This window comes from Scyliorhinus torazame, chromosome X (assembly GCF_047496885.1).
Source record: "Scyliorhinus torazame isolate Kashiwa2021f chromosome X, sScyTor2.1, whole genome shotgun sequence".
Classification (NCBI taxonomy): domain Eukaryota; kingdom Metazoa; phylum Chordata; class Chondrichthyes; order Carcharhiniformes; family Scyliorhinidae; genus Scyliorhinus; species Scyliorhinus torazame.
The window spans coordinates 2,132,021-2,159,341 of NC_092738.1; the positions used below are offsets into that span (position 1 = coordinate 2,132,021).

The following is a 27,321-nucleotide window of genomic DNA, read 5'->3' on the forward strand; positions in this document are numbered from 1 at the left end:
CCTCTACACTGTCCCCATCAAACACTCCCAGGACAGGTACAGCACGGCGTTAGGTACAGAGTAAAGCTCCCTCTACACTGTCCCCATCAAACACTCCCAGGACAAGTACAGCCCGGGGTTAGATACAGAGTAAAGCTCCCTCTACACTGTCCCCATCAAACACTTTCAGGGCTGGTACAGCACGGTGTCAGATACAGAGTAAAGCTCCCTCTACACTCTTCCCATCAAACACTCGCAGGACAGGTACAGCACGGGGTTAGATACAGAGTAAAGCTCCCTCTACACTGTCCCCATCAAACACTCCCAGGACAGGTACAGCACGGGGTTAGATACAGAGTAAAGCTCCCTCTACAATGTCCCCATCAAACACTCCCAGGACAGGTACAGCATGGGGTAAGATACAGAGTAAAGCTCCCTCTACACTGTCCCCATCAAACACTCCCAGGACAGGTACTGCACGGGGTTAGATAAAGAGTAAAGCTCCCTCTACACTGTCCCCATCAAACACTCCCAGGACAGGTACAGCACGGGGTTAGATACAAAGTAAAGCTACCTCTACACTGTCCCCATCAAACACTCCCAGGACAGGTACAGCACGGGGTTAGATACAGAGTACAGCTCCCTCTACACTCTCCCAATCAAATACTCCCAGGACAGGTACAGCACGGGGTTAGATACAGATTAAAGCTCCCTATACACTGTCCCCATCAGACACTTCCAGGACAGGTGCAGCACTGGGTTAGATACAGAGTAAAGCACCCTCTACACTCTCCCCATGAAACACTCCCAGGACAGGTACAGCACGGGGTTAGATGCAGAATAAAGCTCCCTCTACACTGTCCCCATCAAACACTCCCCGGACAGGTACAGCACGGGGTTAGATACAGATTAAAGCTCCCTATACACTGTCCCCATCAGACACTCCCAGGACACACAGCACGGGGTTAGATACAGAGTAAAGCTCCCTCCACACTGTCCCCATCAAACACTCCCAGGACAGGTACAGCACGGGGTTCGATACAGAGTAAAGCTCCCTCGACACTGTCCCCATCAAACACTCAGGACAGGTACAGCACAGGGTTAGATACAGAGTAAATCTCTGTCTACACTGTCCCGATCAAACACTCCCAGGACAGGTACAGCACGGGGTTAAATACAGAGTAAAACTCCCTCTACACTGTCCCCATCAAACACTCGCAGGACAGGTACAGCACAAAGTTAGATACAGAGTAAAGCTCCCTCTACACTGTCCCCATCAAACATTCCCAGGACAGGTACAGCCCGGGGTTAGATACAGAGTAAAGCTCCCTCTACACTGTCCCCATCAAACACTTTCAGGGCTGGTACAGCACGGTGTCAGATACAGAGTAAAGCTCCCTCTACACTCTTCCCATCAAACACTCGCAGGACAGGTACAGCATGGGGTTAGATACAGAGTAAAGCTCCCTCTACACTGTCCCCATCAAACACTCCCTGGACAGGTACAGCACAGGGTTAGAAACAGAGTAAAGCTCCCTCTACACTGTCCCCATCAAACACTCCCAGGACAAGTACAGCACGGGATTAGATACAGAGTAAAGCTCCCTCTACACTGTCCCCATCAAACACTCCCTGGACAGGTACAGCACAGGGTTAGAAACAGAGTAAAGCTCCCTCTACACTGTCCCCATCAAACACTCCCAGGACAGGTACAGCACGGGGTTAGATACAGGGTAAAGCTCCCTCTGCACCGTCCACATCAAACACTCCCAGGACAGGTACAGCCCAGGGTTAGATACAGAGTAAAGCTCCCTCTACACTGTCCCCATCAAACGCTCCCAGGACAGGTACAGCACGGGGTTAGATACAGAGGAAAGCTCCCTCTACACTCTGCCCATCAAACACTCGCAGGACAGGTACAGCACGGGGTTAGATACAGAGTAAAGCTCCCTCCACACTGTCCACCATCAAACACTCCAGGGACAGGTACAGCACGGGGTTAGATACAAAGTAAAGCTACCTCTACACTGTCCCCATCAAACACTCCCAGGACAGGTACAGCATGGGGTTAAATACAGAGTAAATCTCCCTCTACCCTGTCCCCATCAGACACTCCCACGACAGACACAGGACGGGGTTAGATACAGAGTAAATCTCCCTCGACACAGTCCCCATCAAATACTCCCAGGACAGGTACAGCACGGGGTTAGATACAGAGTAAAGCTCCCTCTACACTGTCCCCATCAAACACTCCCAGGACAGGTACAGCACGGGGATAGATACAAAGTAAAGTTCCCTCTACACTCTCCCCATCAAACACTCCCAGGACTTGTACAGCACAGGGTTAGATACAGAGTAAAGCTCCCTCTACACTGTCCTGCATGAAACACTCCCAGGACAGGTATAGCACAGGGTTAGATACAGAGTAAAGCTCCCTCTACACTGTCCCCATCAAACACTCCCAGGACAGGTACAGCACGGGGTTAGATACAGAGTAAAGCTCCCTCTACACTGTCCCCATCAAACACTCCCAGGACAGGTACAGCACGGGGTTAGATACAGAGTAAAGCTCCCTCTACACTGTCCCCAGCAAACACGCCCAGGACAGGTACAGCACTGTGTTAGATACAGATTAAAGCTCCCTCTACACTGTCCCCATCAACCACTCCCAGGACAGGTACAGCACGGGGTTCGATACAGAGTAAAGCTCCCTCTACACTGTCCCCATCAAACACTCCCAGGACAGGTGCAGCACGGGGTTAGATACAGAATAAAGCTCCCTCAACACTGTCCCCCATCAATCATTCCCAGGACAGGTACAGCACGGGGTACGATACAGAGTAAAGCTCCCTCTACCCTGTCCCCCATCAATCATTCCCAGGACAGGTACAGCACGGGGTTAGATACAGATTAAAGCTCCCTGTACACTGGCCCATCAAACACTCCCAGGACAGGTACAGCACGGGGTTAGATACAGAGTAAAGCTCCCTCTACACTGTCCCCATCAAACACTCCCAGGACAGGTACAGCACGGGGTTAGGTACAGAGTAAAGCTCCCTCTACAGTGTCCCCATTAAACACTCCCAGGACAGGTACAGCACGGTGATAGATACAGAGCAAAGCTCCCTCTACACTGTCCCCATCAAACACTCCCAGGACAGGTACAGCACGGGGTTCGATACACAGTAACGCTCCCTCGACACTTTCCCCATCAACCACTCAGGACAGGTACAGCACAGGGTTAGATACAGAGTAAATCTCTGTCTACACTGTCCCCATCCAGCACTCCCAGGACAGGTACAGCACGGGGTTAGGTACAGAGTAAAGCTCCCTCTACAGTGTCCCCATTAAACACTCCCAGGACAGGTACAGCACGGGGTTAGATACAGAGTAAAGCTCCCTCTACACTGTCCCCATCAAACACTCCCAGGACAGGTACAGCACGGGGTTCGATACAGAGTAACGCTCCCTCGACACTTTCCCCATCAAACACTCCCAGGACAGGTACAGCACAGGGTTAGATACAGAGTAAATCTCTGTCTACACTGTCCCCATCCAGCACTCCCAGGACAGGTACAGCACAGGGTTAGATACAGGGTAAAGCTCCCTCTACACTGTCCCCATCAAACACTCCCAGGACAGGTACAGCATGGGGTTAAATACAGAGTAAAACTCCATCTACACTGTCCCCATCAAACACTCCCAGGACAAGTACAGCACGAGGTTAGATACAGGGTAAAGCTCCCTCTACACTGTCCCCATCAAACACTCCCAGGACAGGTATAGCACGGGGTTAGATACAGAGTAAAGCTCCCTCTACACTGTCCCCATCAAACACTCCCAGGACAGGTACAGCATGGGGTTAAATACAGAGTAAAACTCCATCTACACTGTCCCCATCAAACACTCCCAGGACAAGTACAGCACGAGGTTAGATACAGGGTAAAGCTCCCTCTACACTGTCCCCATCAAACACTCCCAGGACAGGTATAGCACGGGGTTAGATACAGAGTAAAGCTCCCTCTACACTGTCCCCATCAAACGCTCCCAGGACAGGTACAGCACGGGGTTAGATACAGAGTTAAGCTCCCTCTACACTCTGCCCATCAAACACTCGCAGGACAGGTACAGCACGGGGTTAGATACAGAGTACAGCTCCCTCTACACTGTCCCCAACAGACACTCCCAGGACAGGTACAGCACGGGGTTAGATACAGAGTACAGCTCCCTCTACACTGTCCACCATCAAACACTCCCAGGACAGGTACAGCACGGGGTTAGATACAAAGTAAAGCTACCTCTACACTGTCCCCATTAAACACTCCCAGGACAGGTACAGCATGGGGTTAAATACAGAGTAAACCTCCCTCGACACTGTCCCCATCAAACACTCCCACGACAGACACAGCACGGGGTTAGATAGAGAGTAAATCTCCCTCCACACTGTCCCCATCAAACACTCCCAGGACAGGTACAGCACGATGATAGATACAAAGTAAAGTTCCCTCTACACTGTCCTGCATGAAACACTCCCAGGACAGGTATAGCACGGGGTTAGATACAGAGTAAAGCTCCGTCTACACTGTCCCCATCAAACACTCCCAGGACAGGTACAGCACGAGGTTAGATACAGAGTAAAGCTCCCTCTACACTGTCCCCAGCAAACACTCCCAGGACAGGGACAGCACCGGGTTAGATACAGAGTAAAGCTCCCTCTACACTGTCCCCATCAAACACTCCCGGGACAGGTACAGCACGGGGTTAGATACAAAGTAAAGCTCCCTATTCACTGTCCCCATCAGACACTCCCAGGACAGGTACAGCACGGGGTTCGATACAGAGTAAAGCTCCCTCTACACTGTCCCCAGCAAACACTCCCAGGACAGGTACAGCACGGGGTTAGATACAGAGTAAAGCTCCCTCTACACTGTCCCCATCAAACACTCCCGGGACAGGGACAGCACGGGGTTAGATACAGAGTAAAGCTCCCTCTACACTGTCCCCCATCAATCATTCCCAGGACAGGTACAGCACGGGGTTCGATACAGAGTAAAGCTCCCTCTACACTGTCCCCCATCAATCATTCCCAGGACAGGTACAGCACGGGGTTAGATACAGATTAAAGCTCCCTGTACACTGTCCCCATCAAACACTCCCAGGACAGACACAGCACGAGGTTCGATACAGAGTAAATCTCTGCCTACACTGTCCCGATCAAACACTCCCAGGACAGGTACAGCACGGGGTAAAATACAGAGTAAAACTCCCTCTACACTGTCCCCATCAACCACTCGCAGGACAGGTACAGCACGGGGTTAGGTACAGAGTAAAGCTCCCTTTACACTGTCCCCATCAAACACTCCCAGGACAGGTACAGCACGGGGATAGATACAGAGTAAAGCTCCCTCTACACTGTCCCCATCAAACACTCCCAGGACAGGTACAGCACGAGGTTAGATACAGAGTAAAGCTCCCTCGACACTGTCCCCATCAAACACTCCCAGGACAGGTACAGCACGGGGTTAGATACAGAGTAAAGCTCCCTCTACACTGTCCCCATCAAACACTCCCAGGACAGGTACAGCACGGGGTTAGGTACAGAGCAAAGCTCCCTCTACACTGTCCCCATCAAACACTCCCAGGACAGGTACAGCACGTGGTTAGATACAGAGTTAGGCTCTCTCTACACTGTCCCCATCAAACACTCCCAGGACAGGTACAGCACGGGGTTAGATACAGAGTAAAGCTCCCTCTACACTGTCCCCATCAAACACTCCCAGGACAGGTACAGCACGAGATTAGATACAGAGTAAAGCTCTCTCTACACTGTCCCCATCAAACACTCCCAGGACAGGTACAGCACGGGGTTAGATACAGAGTACATCTCCCTCTACACTGTCCCCATCAAACAATCACAGGACAGGCACAGCACGGGGTTAGATACAGAGTAAAGCTCTGCCGACACTGTCCCGATCAAACACTCCCAGGACAGGTACAGCACGGGGTAAAATACAGAGTAAAACTCCCTCTACACTGTCCCCATCAAACACTCCCAGGACAGGTACAGCACGGGGTTAGATACAGAGTAAAACTCCCTCTACACTGTCCCCATCAAACACTCCCAGGACAGGGAGAGCACGGGGTTAGATACAGAGTAAAGCTCCCTCCACACTGTCCACATCAAACACTCCCAGGACAGGTACAGCACGAGGTTCGATACAGAGTAAAGCTCCCTCGACACTGTCCCCATCAAACACTCAGGACAGATACAGCACATGGTTAGATACAGAGTAAATCTCTGTCTACACTGTCCCGATCAAACACTCCCAGGACAGGTACAGCACGGGGTTAAATACAGAGTAAAACTCCTTCTACACTGTCCCCATCAAATGCTCCCAGGACAGGTACAGCACGGGGTTAGATACAGAGTAAAGCTCCCTCTACACTGTCTCCATCAAACACTCCCAGGACAGGTACAGCACGGGGTTAGATACAGAGTAAAGCTCCCTCTACGCTGTCCCCATCAAACACTCCCAGGACAGACACAGCACGGGGTTAGATACAGAGTAAAGCTTCCTCTGCACTGTCCCCATCAAACACTCCCAGGACAGGTACAGCACGGGGTTAGATACAGAGTAAAGCTCCCTCTACACTGACCCCATCAAACTCTCGCAGGACAGGTACAGCACGGGGTTAGATACAGAGTAAAGCTCCCTCTACACTGTCCCCATCAAACACTCCCAGGACAGCTACAGCACGGGGTTAGATACAGAGTAAAGCTCCCTCTACACTGTCCCCATCAAACACTCCCAGGACAGGTACAGCACAGGGTTAGATACAGAGTAAAGCTCCCTCTACACTGTCCCCATCAATCACTCCCAGGACAGGTACAGCACGGGGTTAGATACAGAGTAAAGCTCCCTCTACACTGTCCCCATCAAACACTCCCAGGACAGGTACAGCACGGGGATAGATAAAAAGTAAAGTTCCCTCTACACTCTCCCCATCAAACACTCCCAGGACTTGTACAGCACAGGGTTAGAAGTAAAGCTCCCTCTACACTGTCCTGCATGAAACACTCCCAGGACAGGTACAGCACGGGGTTAGATACAGAGTAAAGCTCCCTCTACACTGTCCCCATCAAACACTCGCAGGACAGGTACAGCACGGTGTTAGATACAGAGTAAAGCTCCCTCGACACTGTTCCCATCAAACACTCCCAGGACAGGTACAGCACGGGGTTAGGTACAGAGTAAAGCTCCCTCGACACTGTCCCCATCAAACACTCCCAGGACAGGTACAGCACGGGGTTAATTACAGAGTAAAGCTCCCTCTACACTGTCCCCATCAAACACTCCCAGGACAGGTACAGCACGGGGTTAGATACAGAGTAAAGCTCCCTCTACGCTGTCCCCATCAAACACTCCCAGGGCAGGTACAGCACGGGGTTAGATACAGAGTAAAGCTCCCTCTACGCTGTCCCCATCAAACACTCCCAGGACAGGTACAGCACGGGGTTAGGTACAGAGTAAAGCTCCCTCTACCCTGTAACCATCAAACACTCCCAGGACAGGTACAGCACGGGGTTAGATACAGAGTAAAGCTCCCTCTACACTGTCCCCAACAAACACTCCCAGGGCAGGTACAGCACGGGGTTAGATACAGAGTAAAGCTCCCTCTACACTGTCCCCATCAAACACTCCCAGGACAGGTACAGCACGGGGTTAGATACAGAGTCAAGCTTCCTCTACACTGTCCCAATCAAACACTCCCAGGACAGGTACAGCACGGGGTTAAATACAGAGTAAAGCTCCCTCTACGCTGTCCCCATCAAACACTCCCAGGGCAGGTACAGCACGGGGTTAGATACAGAGTAAAGCTCCCTCTACGCTGTCCCCATCAAACACTCCCAGGACAGGTACAGCACGGGGTTAGGTACAGAGTCAAACTTCCTCTCCACTGTCCCGATCAAACACTCCCAGGACAGGTACAGCACGGAGTAAGATACAGAGTAAAGCTCCCTCTACGCTGTCCCCATCAAACACTCCCAGGACAGGTACAGCACGGGGTTAGATACAGTGTAAAGCTCCCTCTACACTGTCCGCATCAAACACTCCCAGGACAGGTACAGCACGGTGTTAGATACAGAATAAAGCTGCCTCTACACTGTCCCCATCAAACGCTCCCAGGACAGGTACAGCACGGGGTTAGATACAGAGTAAAGCTCCCTATACATTTTCCCCATCAGACACTCCCAGGACACACAGCACGGGGTTAGATACAGGGTAAAGCTCCCTCTACACCGTCCCCATCAAACACTCCCAGGACAGCTACAGCACGGGGTTAGATACAGAGTAAAGCTCCCTCTACACTGTCCCCATCAAACACTCCCAGGACAGGTACAGCACAGGGTTAGATACAGAGTAACGCTCCCTCCACACTGTCCACATCAAACACTCCCAGGACAGGTACAGCACGAGGTTCGATACAGAGTAAAGCTCCCTCGACACTGTCCCCATCAAACACTCAGGACAGATACAGCACATGGTTAGATACAGAGTAAATCTCTGTCTACACTGTCCCGATCAAACACTCCCAGGACAGGTACAGCACGGGGTTAAATACAGAGTAAAACTCCTTCTACACTGTCCCCATCAAATGCTCCCAGGACAGGTACAGCACGGGGTTAGATACAGAGTAAAGCTCCCTCTACACTGTCTCCATCAAACACTCCCAGGACAGGTACAGCACGGGGTTAGATACAGAGTAAAGCTCCCTCTACGCTGTCCCCATCAAACACTCCCAGGACAGACACAGCACGGGGTTAGATACAGAGTAAAGCTTCCTCTGCACTGTCCCCATCAAACACTCCCAGGACAGGTACAGCACGGGGTTAGATACAGAGTAAAGCTCCCTCTACACTGACCCCATCAAACTCTCGCAGGACAGGTACAGCACGGGGTTAGATACAGAGTAAAGCTCCCTCTACACTGTCCCCATCAAACACTCCCAGGACAGCTACAGCACGGGGTTAGATACAGAGTAAAGCTCCCTCTACACTGTCCCCATCAAACACTCCCAGGACAGGTACAGCACAGGGTTAGATACAGAGTAAAGCTCCCTCTACACTGTCCCCATCAATCACTCCCAGGACAGGTACAGCACGGGGTTAGATACAGAGTAAAGCTCCCTCTACACTGTCCCCATCAAACACTCCCAGGACAGGTACAGCACGGGGATAGATAAAAAGTAAAGTTCCCTCTACACTCTCCCCATCAAACACTCCCAGGACTTGTACAGCACAGGGTTAGAAGTAAAGCTCCCTCTACACTGTCCTGCATGAAACACTCCCAGGACAGGTACAGCACGGGGTTAGATACAGAGTAAAGCTCCCTCTACACTGTCCCCATCAAACACTCGCAGGACAGGTACAGCACGGTGTTAGATACAGAGTAAAGCTCCCTCGACACTGTTCCCATCAAACACTCCCAGGACAGGTACAGCACGGGGTTAGGTACAGAGTAAAGCTCCCTCGACACTGTCCCCATCAAACACTCCCAGGACAGGTACAGCACGGGGTTAATTACAGAGTAAAGCTCCCTCTACACTGTCCCCATCAAACACTCCCAGGACAGGTACAGCACGGGGTTAGATACAGAGTAAAGCTCCCTCTACGCTGTCCCCATCAAACACTCCCAGGGCAGGTACAGCACGGGGTTAGATACAGAGTAAAGCTCCCTCTACGCTGTCCCCATCAAACACTCCCAGGACAGGTACAGCACGGGGTTAGGTACAGAGTAAAGCTCCCTCTACCCTGTAACCATCAAACACTCCCAGGACAGGTACAGCACGGGGTTAGATACAGAGTAAAGCTCCCTCTACACTGTCCCCAACAAACACTCCCAGGGCAGGTACAGCACGGGGTTAGATACAGAGTAAAGCTCCCTCTACACTGTCCCCATCAAACACTCCCAGGACAGGTACAGCACGGGGTTAGATACAGAGTCAAGCTTCCTCTACACTGTCCCAATCAAACACTCCCAGGACAGGTACAGCACGGGGTTAGATACAGAGTAAAGCTCCCTCTACACTGTCCCCATCAAACACTCCCAGGACAGGTACAGCACGGGGTTAGGTACAGAGTCAAACTTCCTCTCCACTGTCCCGATCAAACACTCCCAGGACAGGTACAGCACGGAGTAAGATACAGAGTAAAGCTCCCTCTACGCTGTCCCCATCAAACACTCCCAGGACAGGTACAGCACGGGGTTAGATACAGTGTAAAGCTCCCTCTACACTGTCCGCATCAAACACTCCCAGGACAGGTACAGCACGGTGTTAGATACAGAATAAAGCTGCCTCTACACTGTCCCCATCAAACGCTCCCAGGACAGGTACAGCACGGGGTTAGATACAGAGTAAAGCTCCCTATACATTTTCCCCATCAGACACTCCCAGGACACACAGCACGGGGTTAGATACAGGGTAAAGCTCCCTCTACACCGTCCCCATCAAACGCTCCCAGGACAGGTGCAGCACGGGGTTCGATACAGAGTAAAGCTCCCTCTACACTGTCCCCATCAAACGCTCCCAGGACATGTACAGCACGGGGTTAGATACAGAGTAAAGCTCCCCCGACACTGTCCCCATCAAACACTGAGGACAGGTACAGCACGGGGTTAGATACAGAGTAAAGCTCCCTCTACACTGTCCCCATCAAACACTCCCAGGACAGGTACCGAACGGGGTTAGATACAGAGTAAAGCTCCCTCTACACTGTCCCCATCAAACACTCCCAGGACAGGCACAGCACGGGGTTAGATACAGAGTAAAGCTCCCTCTACACTGTCCCCATCAAACACTCCCAGGACAAGTACAGCACGGGTTTAGATACAGAGTAAAGCTCCCTCTACACTGTCCCCATCAAACACTCCCAGGACAGGCACAGCACAGGGTTAGATACAGAGTAAAGCTCCCTCTACACTGTCCCCATCAAACACTCCCAGGACAGGTACAGCACGGGTTTAGATAGAGAGTAAAGCTCCCTCTACACTGTCCCCATCAAACACTCCCAGGACAGGTAGAGCACGGGGTTCGATACAGAGTAAAGCTCCCTCTACACTCTCCCAATCAAAGACTCCCAGGACAGGTACAGCACGGGGTTAGATACAGAGTAAATCTCCCTCTACACTGTCCCCATCAAACACTCCCAGGACAGACACAGCACGAGGTTCGATACAGAGTAAAGATCCCTCTACACTGTCCCCATCAAACATTCCCAGAACAGGTACAGCACAGGGTTAGATACAGAGTAAAGCTCCCTCTACGCTGTCCCCATCAAACACTCCCAGGGCAGGTACAGCACGGGGTTAGATACAGAGTAAAGCTCCCTCTACACTGTCCCCATCAAACACTCCCGGGACAGGGACAGCACGAGGTTAGATACAGAGTAAAGCTCCCTCTACACTGTCCCCCATCAATCATTCCCAGGACAGGTACAGCACGGGGTTCGATACAGAGTAAAGCTCCCTCTACACTGTCCCCCATCAATCATTCCCAGGACAGGTACAGCACGGGGTTAGATACAGATTAAAGCTCCCTGTACACTGTCCCCATCAAACACTCCCAGGACAGACACAGCACGAGGTTCGATACAGAGTAAATCTCTGCCTACACTGTCCCGATCAAACACTCCCAGGACAGGTACAGCACGGGGTAAAATACAGAGTAAAACTCCCTCTACACTGTCCCCATCAACCACTCGCAGGACAGGTACAGCACGGGGTTAGGTACAGAGTAAAGCTCCCTTTACACTGTCCCCATCAAACACTCCCAGGACAGGTACAGCACGGGGATAGATACAGAGTAAAGCTCCCTCTACACTGTCCCCATCAAACACTCCCAGGACAGGTACAGCACGAGGTTAGATACAGAGTAAAGCTCCCTCGACACTGTCCCCATCAAACACTCCCAGGACAGGTACAGCACGGGGTTAGATACAGAGTAAAGCTCCCTCTACACTGTCCCCATCAAACACTCCCAGGACAGGTACAGCACGGGGTTAGGTACAGAGCAAAGCTCCCTCTACACTGTCCCCATCAAACACTCCCAGGACAGGTACAGCACGTGGTTAGATACAGAGTTAGGCTCTCTCTACACTGTCCCCATCAAACACTCCCAGGACAGGTACAGCACGGGGTTAGATACAGAGTAAAGCTCCCTCTACACTGTCCCCATCAAACACTCCCAGGACAGGTACAGAACGAGATTAGATACAGAGTAAAGCTCTCTCTACACTGTTCCCATCAAACACTCCCAGGACAGGTACAGCACGGGGTTAGATACAGAGTACATCTCCCTCTACACTGTCCCCATCAAACAATCACAGGACAGGCACAGCACGGGGTTAGATACAGAGTAAAGCTCTGCCGACACTGTCCCGATCAAACACTCCCAGGACAGGTACAGCACGGGGTAAAATACAGAGTAAAACTCCCTCTACACTGTCCCCATCAAACACTCCCAGGACAGGTACAGCACGGGGTTAGATACAGAGTAAAACTCCCTCTACACTGTCCCCATCAAACACTCCCAGGACAGGGAGAGCACGGGGTTAGATACAGAGTAAAGCTCCCTCCACACTGTCCCCATCAAACACTCCCAGGACAGGTACAGCACGAGGTTCGATACAGAGTAAAGCTCCCTCGACACTGTCCCCATCAAACACTCAGGACAGATACAGCACATGGTTAGATACAGAGTAAATCTCTGTCTACACTGTCCCGATCAAACACTCCCAGGACAGGTACAGCACGGGGTTCAATACAGAGTAAAACTCCTTCTACACTGTCCCCATCAAATGCTCCCAGGACAGGTACAGCACGGGGTTAGATGCAGAGTAAAGCTCCCTCTACGCTGTCCCCATCAAACACTCCCAGGACAGACACAGCACGGGGTTAGATACAGAGTAAAGCTTCCTCTGCACTGTCCCCATCAAACACTCCCAGGACAGGTACAGCACGGGGTTAGATACAGAGTAAAGCTCCCTCTACACTGACCCCATCAAACTCTCGCAGGACAGGTACAGCACGGGGTTAGATACAGAGTAAAGCTCCCTCTACACTGTCCCCATCAAACACTCCCAGGACAGCTACAGCACGGGGTTAGATACAGAGTAAAGCTCCCTCTACACTGTCCCCATCAAACACTCCCAGGACAGGTACAGCACAGGGTTAGATACAGAGTAAAGCTCCCTCTACACTGTCCCCATCAATCACTCCCAGGACAGGTACAGCACGGGGTTAGATACAGAGTAAAGCTCCCTCTACACTGTCCCCATCAAACACTCCCAGGACAGGTACAGCACGGGGATAGATACAAAGTAAAGTTCCCTCTACACTCTCCCCATCAAACACTCCCAGGACTTGTACAGCACAGGGTTAGAAGTAAAGCTCCCTCTACACTGTCCTGCATGAAACACTCCCAGGACAGGTACAGCACGGGGTTAGATACAGAGTAAAGCTCCCTCTACACTGTCCCCATCAAACACTCGCAGGACAGGTACAGCACGGTGTTAGATACAGAGTAAAGCTCCCTCGACACTGTTCCCATCAAACACTCCCAGGACAGGTACAGCACGGGGTTAGGTACAGAGTAAAGCTCCCTCGACACTGTCCCCATCAAACACTCCCAGGACAGGTACAGCACGGGGATAGATACAGAGTAAAGCTTCCTCTACACTGTCCCAATCAAACACTCCCAGGACAGGTACAGCACGGGGTTAAATACAGAGTAAAGCTCCCTCTACGCTGTCCCCATCAAACACTCCCAGGGCAGGTACAGCACGGGGTTAGATACAGAGTAAAGCTCCCTCTACGCTGTCCCCATCAAACACTCCCAGGACAGGTACAGCACGGGGTTAGGTACAGAGTCAAACTTCCTCTCCACTGTCCCGATCAAACACTCCCAGGACAGGTACAGCACGGAGTAAGATACAGAGTAAAGCTCCCTCTACGCTGTCCCCATCAAACACTCCCAGGACAGGTACAGCACGGGGTTAGATACAGTGTAAAGCTCCCTCTACACTGTCCCCATCAAACACTCCCAGGACAGGTACAGCACGGTGTTAGATACAGAATAAAGCTGCCTCTACACTGTCCCCATCAAACGCTCCCAGGACAGGTACAGCACGGGGTTAGATACAGAGTAAAGCTCCCTATACATTTTCCCCATCAGACACTCCCAGGACACACAGCACGGGGTTAGATACAGGGTAAAGCTCCCTCTACACCGTCCCCATCAAACGATCCCAGGACAGGTGCAGCACGGGGTTCGATACAGAGTAAAGCTCCCTCTACACTGTCCCCATCAAACGCTCCCAGGACAGGTACAGCACGGGGTTAGATATAGAGTTAAGCTCCCTCTACACTGTCCCCATCAAACACTCCCAGGACAGGTACAGCACGGGGTTAGATACAGAGTACAGCTCCCTCTACACTGTCCCCAACAGACACTCCCAGGACAGGTACAGCACGGGGTTAGATACAGAGTACAGCTCCCTCTACACTGTCCACCATCAAACACTCCCAGGACAGGTACAGCACGGGGTTAGATACAAAGTAAAGCTACCTCTACACTGTCCCCATCAAACACTCCCAGGACAGGTACAGCATGGGGTTAAATACAGAGTAAACCTCCCTCGACACTGTCCCCATCAAACACTCCCACGACAGACACAGCACGGGGTTAGATAGAGAGTAAATCTCCCTCCACACTGTCCCCATCAAACACTCCCAGGACAGGTACAGCACGATGATAGATACAAAGTAAAGTTCCCTCTACACTGTCCTGCATGAAACACTCCCAGGACAGGTATAGCACGGGGTTAGATACAGAGTAAAGCTCCGTCTACACTGTCCCCATCAAACACTCCCAGGACAGGTACAGCACGAGGTTAGATACAGAGTAAAGCTCCCTCTACACTGTCCCCAGCAAACACTCCCAGGACAGGGACAGCACGGGGTTAGATACAGAGTAAAGCTCCCTCTACACTGTCCCCATCAAACACTCCCGGGACAGGTACAGCACGGGGTTAGATACAAAGTAAAGCTCCCTATTCACTGTCCCCATCAGACACTCCCAGGACAGGTACAGCACGGGGTTCGATACAGAGTAAAGCTCCCTCTACACTGTCCCCAGCAAACACTCCCAGGACAGGGACAGCACGGGGTTAGATACAGAGTAAAGCTCCCTCTACACTGTCCCCATCAAACACTCCCGGGACAGGGACAGCACGGGGTTAGATACAGAGTAAAGCTCCCTCTACACTGTCCCCCATCAATCATTCCCAGGACAGGTACAGCACGGGGTTCGATACAGAGTAAAGCTCCCTCTACACTGTCCCCCATCAATCATTCCCAGGACAGGTACAGCACGGGGTTAGATACAGATTAAAGCTCCCTGTACACTGTCCCCATCAAACACTCCCAGGACAGACACAGCACGAGGTTCGATACAGAGTAAATCTCTGCCTACACTGTCCCGATCAAACACTCCCAGGACAGGTACAGCACGGGGTAAAATACAGAGTAAAACTCCCTCTACACTGTCCCCATCAACCACTCGCAGGACAGGTACAGCACGGGGTTAGGTACAGAGTAAAGCTCCCTTTACACTGTCCCCATCAAACACTCCCAGGACAGGTACAGCACGGGGATAGATACAGAGTAAAGCTCCCTCTACACTGTCCCCATCAAACACTCCCAGGACAGGTACAGCACGAGGTTAGATACAGAGTAAAGCTCCCTCGACACTGTCCCCATCAAACACTCCCAGGACAGGTACAGCACGGGGTTAGATACAGAGTAAAGCTCCCTCTACACTGTCCCCATCAAACACTCCCAGGACAGGTACAGCACGGGGTTAGGTACAGAGCAAAGCTCCCTCTACACTGTCCCCATCAAACACTCCCAGGACAGGTACAGCACGTGGTTAGATACAGAGTTAGGCTCTCTCTACACTGTCCCCATCAAACACTCCCAGGACAGGTACAGCACGGGGTTAGATACAGAGTAAAGCTCCCTCTACACTGTCCCCATCAAACACTCCCAGGACAGGTACAGCACGAGATTAGATACAGAGTAAAGCTCTCTCTACACTGTCCCCATCAAACACTCCCAGGACAGGTACAGCACGGGGTTAGATACAGAGTACATCTCCCTCTACACTGTCCCCATCAAACAATCACAGGACAGGCACAGCACGGGGTTAGATACAGAGTAAAGCTCTGCCGACACTGTCCCGATCAAACACTCCCAGGACAGGTACAGCACGGGGTAAAATACAGAGTAAAACTCCCTCTACACTGTCCCCATCAAACACTCCCAGGACAGGTACAGCACGGGGTTAGATACAGAGTAAAACTCCCTCTACACTGTCCCCATCAAACACTCCCAGGACAGGGAGAGCACGGGGTTAGATACAGAGTAAAGCTCCCTCCACACTGTCCCCATCAAACACTCCCAGGACAGGTACAGCACGAGGTTCGATACAGAGTAAAGCTCCCTCGACACTGTCCCCATCAAACACTCAGGACAGATACAGCACATGGTTAGATACAGAGTAAATCTCTGTCTACACTGTCCCGATCAAACACTCCCAGGACAGGTACAGCACGGGGTTAAATACAGAGTAAAACTCCTTCTACACTGTCCCCATCAAATGCTCCCAGGACAGGTACAGCACGGGGTTAGATACAGAGTAAAGCTCCCTCTACACTGTCTCCATCAAACACTCCCAGGACAGGTACAGCACGGGGTTAGATACAGAGTAAAGCTCCCTCTACGCTGTCCCCATCAAACACTCCCAGGACAGACACAGCACGGGGTTAGATACAGAGTAAAGCTTCCTCTGCACTGTCCCCATCAAACACTCCCAGGACAGGTACAGCACGGGGTTAGATACAGAGTAAAGCTCCCTCTACACTGACCCCATCAAACTCTCGCAGGACAGGTACAGCACGGGGTTAGATACAGAGTAAAGCTCCCTCTACACTGTCCCCATCAAACACTCCCAGGACAGCTACAGCACGGGGTTAGATACAGAGTAAAGCTCCCTCTACACTGTCCCCATCAAACACTCCCAGGACAGGTACAGCACAGGGTTCGATACAGAGTAAAGCTCCCTCTACACTGTCCCCATCAATCACTCCCAGGACAGGTACAGCACGGGGTTAGATACAGAGTAAAGCTCCCTCTACACTGTCCCCATCAAACACTCCCAGGACAGGTACAGCACGGGGATAGATACAAAGTAAAGTTCCCTCTACACTCTCCCCATCAAACACTCCCAGGACTTGTACAGCACAGGGTTAGAAGTAAAGCTCCCTCTACACTGTCCTGCATGAAACACTCCCAGGACAGGTACAGCACGGGGTTAGATACAGAGTAAAGCTCCCTCTACACTGTCCCCATCAAACACTCGCAGGACAGGTACAGCACGGTGTTAGATACAGAGTAAAGCTCCCTCGACACTGTTCCCATCAAACACTCCCAGGACAGGTACAGCACGGGGTTAGGTACAGAGTAAAGCTCCCTCGACACTGTCCCCATCAAACACTCCCAGGACAGGTACAGCACGGGGTTAGGTACAGAGTAAAGCTCCCTCTACACTGTAACCATCAAACACTCCCAGGACAGGTACAGCACGGGGTTAGATACAGAGTCAAGCTTCCTCTACACTGTCCCAATCAAACACTCCCAGGACAGGTACAGCACGGGGTTAAATACAGAGTAAAGCTCCCTCTACGCTGTCCCCATCAAACACTCCCAGGGCAGGTACAGCACGGGGTTAGATACAGAGTAAAGCTCCCTCTACGCTGTCCCCATCAAACACTCCCAGGACAGGTACAGCACGGGGTTAGGTACAGAGTCAAACTTCCTCTCCACTGTCCCGATCAAACACTCCCAGGACAGGTACAGCACGGAGTAAGATACAGAGTAAAGCTCCCTCTACGCTGTCCCCATCAAACACTCCCAGGACAGGTACAGCACGGGGTTAGATACAGTGTAAAGCTCCCTCTACACTGTCCCCATCAAACACTCCCAGGACAGGTACAGCACGGTGTTAGATACAGAATAAAGCTGCCTCTACACTGTCCCCATCAAACGCTCCCAGGACAGGTACAGCACGGGGTTAGATACAGAGTAAAGCTCCCTATACATTTTCCCCATCAGACACTCCCAGGACACACAGCACGGGGTTAGATACAGGGTAAAGCTCCCTCTACACCGTCCCCATCAAACGCTCCCAGGACAGGTGCAGCACGGGGTTCGATACAGAGTAAAGCTCCCTCTACACTGTCCCCATCAAACGCTCCCAGGACATGTACAGCACGGGGTTAGATACAGAGTAAAGCTCCCCGACACTGTCCCCATCAAACACTGAGGACAGGTACAGCACGGGGTTAGATACAGAGTAAAGCTCCCTCTACACTGTCCCCATCAAACACTCCCAGGACAGGTACCGAACGGGGTTAGATACAGAGTAAAGCTCCCTCTACACTGTCCCCATCAAACACTCCCAGGACAGGCACAGCACGGGGTTAGATACAGAGTAAAGCTCCCTCTACACTGTCCCCATCAAACACTCCCAGGACAGGGACAGCACGGGTTTAGATACAGAGTAAAGCTCCCTCTACACTGTCCCCATCAAACACTCCCAGGACAGGCACAGCACAGGGTTAGATACAGAGTAAAGCTCCCTCTACACTGTCCCCATCAAACACTCCCAGGACAGGTACAGCACGGGTTTAGATAGAGAGTAAAGCTCCCTCTACACTGTCCCCATCAAACACTCCCAGGACAGGTAGAGCACGGGGTTCGATACAGAGTAAAGCTCCCTCTACACTCTCCCAATCAAAGACTCCCAGGACAGGTACAGCACGGGGTTAGATACAGAGTAAATCTCCCTCTACACTGTCCCCATCAAACACTCCCAGGACAGACACAGCACGAGGTTCGATACAGAGTAAATCTCTGCCTACACTGTCCCGATCAAACACTCCCAGGACAGGTACAGCACGATGTTAGATACAGAGTAAAGATCCCTCTACACTGTCCCCATCAAACATTCCCAGAACAGGTACAGCACAGGGTTAGATACAGAGTAAAGCTCCCTCTACGCTGTCCCCATCAAACACTCCCAGGGCAGGTACAGCACGGGGTTAGATACAGAGTAAAGCTCCCTCTACACTGTCCCCATCAAACACTCCCGGGACAGGGACAGCACGAGGTTAGATACAGAGTAAAGCTCCCTCTACACTGTCCCCCATCAATCATTCCCAGGACAGGTACAGCACGGGGTTCGATACAGAGTAAAGCTCCCTCTACACTGTCCCCCATCAATCATTCCCAGGACAGGTACAGCACGGGGTTAGATACAGATTAAAGCTCCCTGTACACTGTCCCCATCAAACACTCCCAGGACAGACACAGCACGAGGTTCGATACAGAGTAAATCTCTGCCTACACTGTCCCGATCAAACACTCCCAGGACAGGTACAGCACGGGGTAAAATACAGAGTAAAACTCCCTCTACACTGTCCCCATCAACCACTCGCAGGACAGGTACAGCACGGGGTTAGGTACAGAGTAAAGCTCCCTTTACACTGTCCCCATCAAACACTCCCAGGACAGGTACAGCACGGGGATAGATACAGAGTAAAGCTCCCTCTACACTGTCCCCATCAAACACTCCCAGGACAGGTACAGCACGAGGTTAGATACAGAGTAAAGCTCCCTCGACACTGTCCTCATCAAACACTCCCAGGACAGGTACAGCACGGGGTTAGATACAGAGTAAAGCTCCCTCTACACTGTCCCCATCAAACACTCCCAGGACAGGTACAGCACGGGGTTAGGTACAGAGCAAAGCTCCCTCTACACTGTCCCCATCAAACACTCCCAGGACAGGTACAGCACGTGGTTAGATACAGAGTTAGGCTCTCTCTACACTGTCCCCATCAAACACTCCCAGGACAGGTACAGCACGGGGTTAGATACAGAGTAAAGCTCCCTCTACACTGTCCCCATCAAACACTCCCAGGACAGGTACAGCACGAGATTAGATACAGAGTAAAGCTCTCTCTACACTGTTCCCATCAAACACTCCCAGGACAGGTACAGCACGGGGTTAGATACAGAGTACATCTCCCTCTACACTGTCCCCATCAAACAATCACAGGACAGGCACAGCACGGGGTTAGATACAGAGTAAAGCTCTGCCGACACTGTCCCGATCAAACACTCCCAGGACAGGTACAGCACGGGGTAAAATACAGAGTAAAACTCCCTCTACACTGTCCCCATCAAACACTCCCAGGACAGGTACAGCACGGGGTTAGATACAGAGTAAAACTCCCTCTACACTGTCCCCATCAAACACTCCCAGGACAGGGAGAGCACGGGGTTAGATACAGAGTAAAGCTCCCTCCACACTGTCCCCATCAAACACTCCCAGGACAGGTACAGCACGAGGTTCGATACAGAGTAAAGCTCCCTCGACACTGTCCCCATCAAACACTCAGGACAGATACAGCACATGGTTAGATACAGAGTAAATCTCTGTCTACACTGTCCCGATCAAACACTCCCAGGACAGGTACAGCACGGGGTTAAATACAGAGTAAAACTCCTTCTACACTGTCCCCATCAAATGCTCCCAGGACAGGTACAGCACGGGGTTAGATACAGAGTAAAGCTCCCTCTACACTGTCCCCATCAAACACTCCCAGGACAGCTACAGCACGGGGTTAGATACAGAGTAAAGCTCCCTCTACACTGTCCCCATCAAACACTCCCAGGACAGGTACAGCACAGGGTTAGATACAGAGTAAAGCTCCCTCTACACTGTCCCCATCAATCACTCCCAGGACAGGTACAGCACGGGGTTAGATACAGAGTAAAGCTCCCTCTACACTGTCCCCATCAAACACTCCCAGGACAGGTACAGCACGGGGATAGATACAAAGTAAAGTTCCCTCTACACTCTCCCCATCAAACACTCCCAGGACTTGTACAGCACAGGGTTAGAAGTAAAGCTCCCTCTACACTGTCCTGCATGAAACACTCCCAGGACAGGTACAGCACGGGGTTAGATACAGAGTAAAGCTCCCTCTACACTGTCCCCATCAAACACTCGCAGGACAGGTACAGCGCGGTGTTAGATACAGAGTAAAGCTCCCTCGACACTGTTCCCATCAAACACTCCCAGGACAGGTACAGCACGGGGTTAGGTACAGAGTAAAGCTCCCTCTACACTGTCCCCATCAAACACTCCCAGGACAGGTACAGCACGGGGTTAGATACAGAGTAAAGCTCCCTCTACACTGTCCCCATCAAACACTCCCAGGACAGGTACAGCACGGGGTTAATTACAGAGTAAAGCTCCCGCTACACTGTCCCCATCAAACACTCCCAGGACAGGTACAGCACGGGGTTAGATACAGAGTAAAGCTCCCTCTACACTGTCCCCATCAAACACTCCCAGGACAGGTACAGCACGGGGTTAGATACAGAGTCAAGCTTCCTCTACACTGTCCCAATCAAACACTCCCAGGACAGGTACAGCACGGGGTTAAATACAGAGTAAAGCTCCCTCTACGCTGTCCCCATCAAACACTCCCAGGGCAGGTACAGCACGGGGTTAGATACAGAGTAAAGCTCCCTCTACGCTGTCCCCATCAAACACTCCCAGGACAGGTACAGCACGGGGTTAGGTACAGAGTCAAACTTCCTCTCCACTGTCCCGATCAAACACTCCCAGGACAGGTACAGCACGGAGTAAGATACAGAGTAAAGCTCCCTCTACGCTGTCCCCATCAAACACTCCCAGGACAGGTACAGCACGGGGTTAGATACAGTGTAAAGCTCCCTCTACACTGTCCCCATCAAACACTCCCAGGACAGGTACAGCACGGTGTTAGATACAGAATAAAGCTGCCTCTACACTGTCCCCATCAAACGCTCCCAGGACAGGTACAGCACGGGGTTAGATACAGAGTAAAGCTCCCTATACATTTTCCCCATCAGACACTCCCAGGACACACAGCACGGGGTTAGATACAGGGTAAAGCTCCCTCTACACCGTCCCCATCAAACGCTCCCAGGACAGGTGCAGCACGGGGTTCGATACAGAGTAAAGCTCCCTCTACACTGCCCCCATCAAACGCTCCCAGGACATGTACAGCACGGGGTTAGATACAGAGTAAAGCTCCCCCGACACTGTCCCCATCAAACACTGAGGACAGGTACAGCACGGGGTTAGATACAGAGTAAAGCTCCCTCTACACTGTCCCCATCAAACACTCCCAGGACAGGTACCGAACGGGGTTAGATACAGAGTAAAGCTCCCTCTACACTGTCCCCATCAAACACTCCCAGGACAGGCACAGCACGGGGTTAGATACAGAGTAAAGCTCCCTCTACACTGTCCCCATCAAACACTCCCAGGACAGGTACAGCACGGGTTTAGATACAGAGTAAAGCTCCCTCTACACTGTCCCCATCAAACACTCCCAGGACAGGCACAGCACAGGGTTAGATACAGAGTAAAGCTCCCTCTACACTGTCCCCATCAAACACTCCCAGGACAGGTACAGCACGGGTTTAGATAGAGAGTAAAGCTCCCTCTACACTGTCCCCATCAAACACTCCCAGGACAGGTAGAGCACGGGGTTCGATACAGAGTAAAGCTCCCTCTACACTGTCCCCATCAAACACTCCCAGGACAGGTACAGCACGAGGTTCGATACAGAGTAAATCTCCCTCTACACTGTCCCCATCAAACACTCCCAGGACAGACACAGCACGAGGTTCGATACAGAGTAAATCTCTGCCTACACTGTCCCGATCAAACACTCCCAGGACAGGTACAGCACGGGGTAAAATACAGAGTAAAACTCCCTCTACACTGTCCCCATCAAACACTCCCAGGACAGGTACAGCACGATGTTAGATACAGAGTAAAGATCCCTCTACACTGTCCCCATCAAACACTCGCAGGACAGGTACAGCACGGGGTTAGGTACAGAGTAAAGCTCCCTCTACACTGTCCCCATCAAACACTCCCAGGACAGGTACAGCACGGGGTTAGATACAGAGTAAAGCTCCCTCTACACTGTCCCCATCAAACACTCCCAGGACAGGTACAGCACGAGGTTAGATACAGAGTAAAGCTCCCTCTACACTGTCCCCATCAAACACTCCCAGGACAGGTACAGCACGGGGTTAGATACAGAGTGAAGCTCCCTCTACACTGTCCCCATCAAACACTCCCAGGACAGGTACAGCACGGGGTTAGGTACAGAGCAAAGCTCCCTCTACACTGTCCCCATCAAACACTCCCAGGACAGGTACAGCACGGGGTTAGATACAGAGTAAAGCTCCCTCTACACTGTCCCCATCAAACACTCCCAGGACAGGTACAGCACGAGGTTAGATACAGAGTAAAGCTCCCTCTACACTGTCCCCATCAAACACTCCCAGGACAGGTACAGCACGGGGTTAGATACAGAGTAAAGCTCCCTCTACACTGTCCCCATCAAACACTCCCAGGACATGTACAGCACGGGGTTAGATACAGAGTAAAGTTCCCTCTACACTGTCCCCATCAAACACTCCCAGGACAGGTACAGCACGGGGTTAGATACAGAGTAAAGCTCCCTCGACACTGTCCCCATCAAACACTCCCAGGACAGGTACAGCACGGGGTTAGATACAGAGTAAAGCTCCCTCTACACTGTCCCCATCAAACACTCCCAGGACAGGTACAGCACGTGGTTAGATACAGAGTTAGGCTCTCTCTACACTGTCCCCATCAAACACTCCCAGGACAGGTACAGCACGGGGTTAGATACAGAGTAAAGCTCCCTCTACACTGTCCCCATCAAACACTCCCAGGACAGGTACAGCACGGGGTTAGATACAGAGTAAAGCTCCCTCTACACTGTCCCCATCAAACACTCCCAGAACAGGTACAGCACGAGGTTAGATACAGAGTAAAGCTCCCTCTACACTGTCCCCATCAAACACTCCCAGGACAGGTACAGCACGGGGTTAGATACAGAGTAAAGCTCCCTCTACACTGTCCCCATCAAACACTCCCAGGACAGGTACAGCACGGGGTTAGGTACAGAGCAAAGCTCCCTCTACACTGTCCCCATCAAACACTCCCAGGACAGGTACAACACGGGGTTAGATACAGAGTAAAGCTCCCTCGACACTGTCCCCATCAAACACTCCCAGGACAGGTACAGCACGGGGTTAGATACAGAGTAAAGCTCCCTCTACACTGTCCCCATCAAACACTCCCAGGACAGGTACAGCACGGGGTTAGCTACAGAGCAAAGCTCCCTCTACACTGTCCCCATCAAACACTCCCAGGACAGGTACAGCACGTGGTTAGATACAGAGTTAGGCTCTCTCTACACTGTCCCCATCAAACACTCCCAGGACAGGTACAGCACGAGGTTAGATACAGAGTAAAGCTCCCTCTACACTGTCCCCATCAAACACTCCCAGGACAGGTACAGCACGGGGTTAGATACAGAGTAAAGCTCCCTCTACACTGTCCCCATCAAACACTCCCAGGACATGTACAGCACGGGGTTAGATACAGAGTAAAGTTCCCTCTACACTGTCCCCATCAAACACTCCCAGGACAGGTACAGCACGGGATTAGGTACAGAGTAAAGCTCCCTCTACATGTCGCCATCAAACACTCCCAGGACAGGTACAGCACGAGTTTAGATACAGAGTAAAGCTCCTCTACACTGTCCCCATGAAACACTCCCAGGACAGGTACAGCACGGGGTTAGATACAGAGTAAAGCTCCCTCTACACTGTCCCCCATCAAACTCTCCCAGGACAGGTACAGCACGGGGTTAGACACAGAGTAAAGTTTCCTCTGCCGCTTCTGACACTTGCCCTGAGTTTTACAGAGCGTGTTAAGTGCGACTTCTCTCCAGGAAATTATAAATCATTTTCAAGCCTCTTGGCTGTTGATACCAATATCTGGCTCTTCCTTCATCGCAAAGCATTTCATGGACAATTAATGTTCCTGACCTTGCACACTCTGCCCGTCCTTGGGGAACTGGGTTTGTTATTGAAAATAAATTTTGAGATACGATTCTCGTTTGTTCGAAAATGTTTGCCACAAGACGGAGAATTCACGAGACCTTTGGCCGGACGATGCCTGCCGGAGTTTGATGCCGGTCAACGCGGTGGGGTGGATGGGTTAAGTGTTATCGCGGAGTGGCTGCCGTTCCTGGAAAGGACCATCGCGCGTTAGAGCGCCAGCCATTTCGGAAAGAGACGATCGCCTTTGGGGGGGAGGGGGCAGCCATTTTGGGGAAGGAATGATTGCGTTGGGAGAGAGGGGGCAGCCATTTTGGAAAGGGCCGATCGCCTTGGGAGAGAGGGGGCAGCCATTTTGGAAAGCGGTTGCCTTGGGTGAGAGGGGGGCAGCCATTTTGGAAAGTGATCGCCTTGGGAGAGAGGGGGTAGCCATTTTGGGGAAGGGATGATCACCTTGGGAGGGGGCAGCCATTTTGGAAAGGGTCGATCGCCTTGGGAGAGAGGGGGCAGCCATTTTGGAAAGGGTCGACCGCCTTGGGAGAGAGGGGGCAGCCATTTTGGAAAGGGCCGATCGCATAGGGAAAGAGGGGGCAGCCATTTTGGAAAGGGTCGACCGCCTTGGGAGAGAGGGGGCAGCCATTTTGGGAACGGGGCGATCGTCTTGGGAGAGAAGGGGCAGCCATTTTGGGAAAGGCACAATCGCCTTGGGAGAAGGGGCAGCCATTTTGGGAACGGGGCGATCGCCTTGGGGGAAGTGGGGCAGCCATTTTGGGAACGGGGCGATCACCTTGGGGGAAGGGGGGCAGCCATTTTGAGAAAGGGACGATCGCCTTGGGAAAAATGGCAGCCATTTTGGGAAAGGCCCAATCGCCTTGGGAGGAGGCAGCCATTTTGGGAAGGGGGTCGCTCCCTAATTTGGCTTCTCCAACTGGGGCCTGGTGGAAAGGACTGTCATGATTACCTAGACGACCCCCGTTTACTCCCCTCTGCTGTTAAAGCTCAGCGACGGTGCGATCCGACGCTCCCGCGTGGGCTCCGATTCCCAAATTCAGATTCCTGGAGTTTTTCCAGCTGGTTTTTAATCAGTTCCTTGATGTGCCGGCCAAGGCTAGAGGCACAGACTCACGCGCACGACCGTCTGAATGTTGTAGCAATTAAAGGAAATTGTGCGAGGCGAGATAACTGAGGCATCCCACAGGCCCAATCGGAAAACCTCCCCTCGGAGATTAACATTTCCGCATGGGATCGCACTGTGCCCCAGGCCTCGGAGAGGGCGTGGGCGGAGGGCCGATTTACCCGGCCCGGGGGGGGAGGGGGGGAGGGTGGTGGTCGGGTAGGGGGCTGTTCGGGGAGCTTCAGTCTGTACGGGGAGAGGGGGGAGAAGCTGGGAGCGGTCCCCTCCAAGCGGAGAAGGTGAGCGGCGGGGGTGGGGGAGGAATTTCATGGAGCCCTTCGAAATCAGGAAGAGGGGGTTTTGGACAGAGTAAAGAGAGACACAGATAGAGAGAGAGATAGAGAGAGTGAGTGAGAGATAAACAGAGAGACAGAGAGAGATAAACAGACAGAGAGACAGTGAGAGAGTGAGAGAGACAGAGAAGGTCGTAAGGGAGCTGGAGGAGGTTACAGAGATAGGGAGGGTTGTAGGGAGCTGGAGGAGGTTACAGAGATGGGGAGGGGTGTAGGGGGCTGGAGGAGGTTACAGAGATAGGGAGGGGTGTAGGGGGACTGGAGGAGGTTACAGAGATGGGGAGGGTTGCAGGGGGCTGGAGGTGGTTACAGAGATAGGGAGGGGTGTACGGGGGCTGGAGGAGGTTACAGAGATAGGGAGGGGTGTAGGGGCTGGAGGAGGTTACAGAGATAGGGAGGGGTGTAGGGGGCTGGAGGAGGTTACACAGATAGGGAGGGTTGTAGGGAGCTGGAGGAGGTTACAGAGATAGGGAGGGGTGTAGGGGACTGGAGGAGGTTACAGAGATAGGGAGGGTTGTAGGGGGCTGGAGGAGGTTACAGAGATAGGGAGGGGTGTAGGGGCTGGAGGAGGTTACAGAGATAGGGAGGGGTGTAGGGGGCTGGAGGAGGTTACAGAGATAGGGAGGGTGTAGGGGGCTGGAGGAGGTTACAGAGATAGGGAGGGGTGTAGGGGAGTGGAGGAGGTTACAGAGATAGGGAGGGGTGTAGGGGGCTGGAGGAGGTTACAGAGATAGGGAGGGGT

General features: G+C 52.1%; 1 protein-coding gene across 1 annotated transcript in view; it reads left to right on the forward strand.

The window, feature by feature from the left end:
- LOC140405318 (uncharacterized) overlaps positions 1–27,321 on the forward strand; it is a 364,062-nt gene that overhangs the window by 161,621 nt on the left and 175,120 nt on the right. The window lies entirely within an intron of this gene.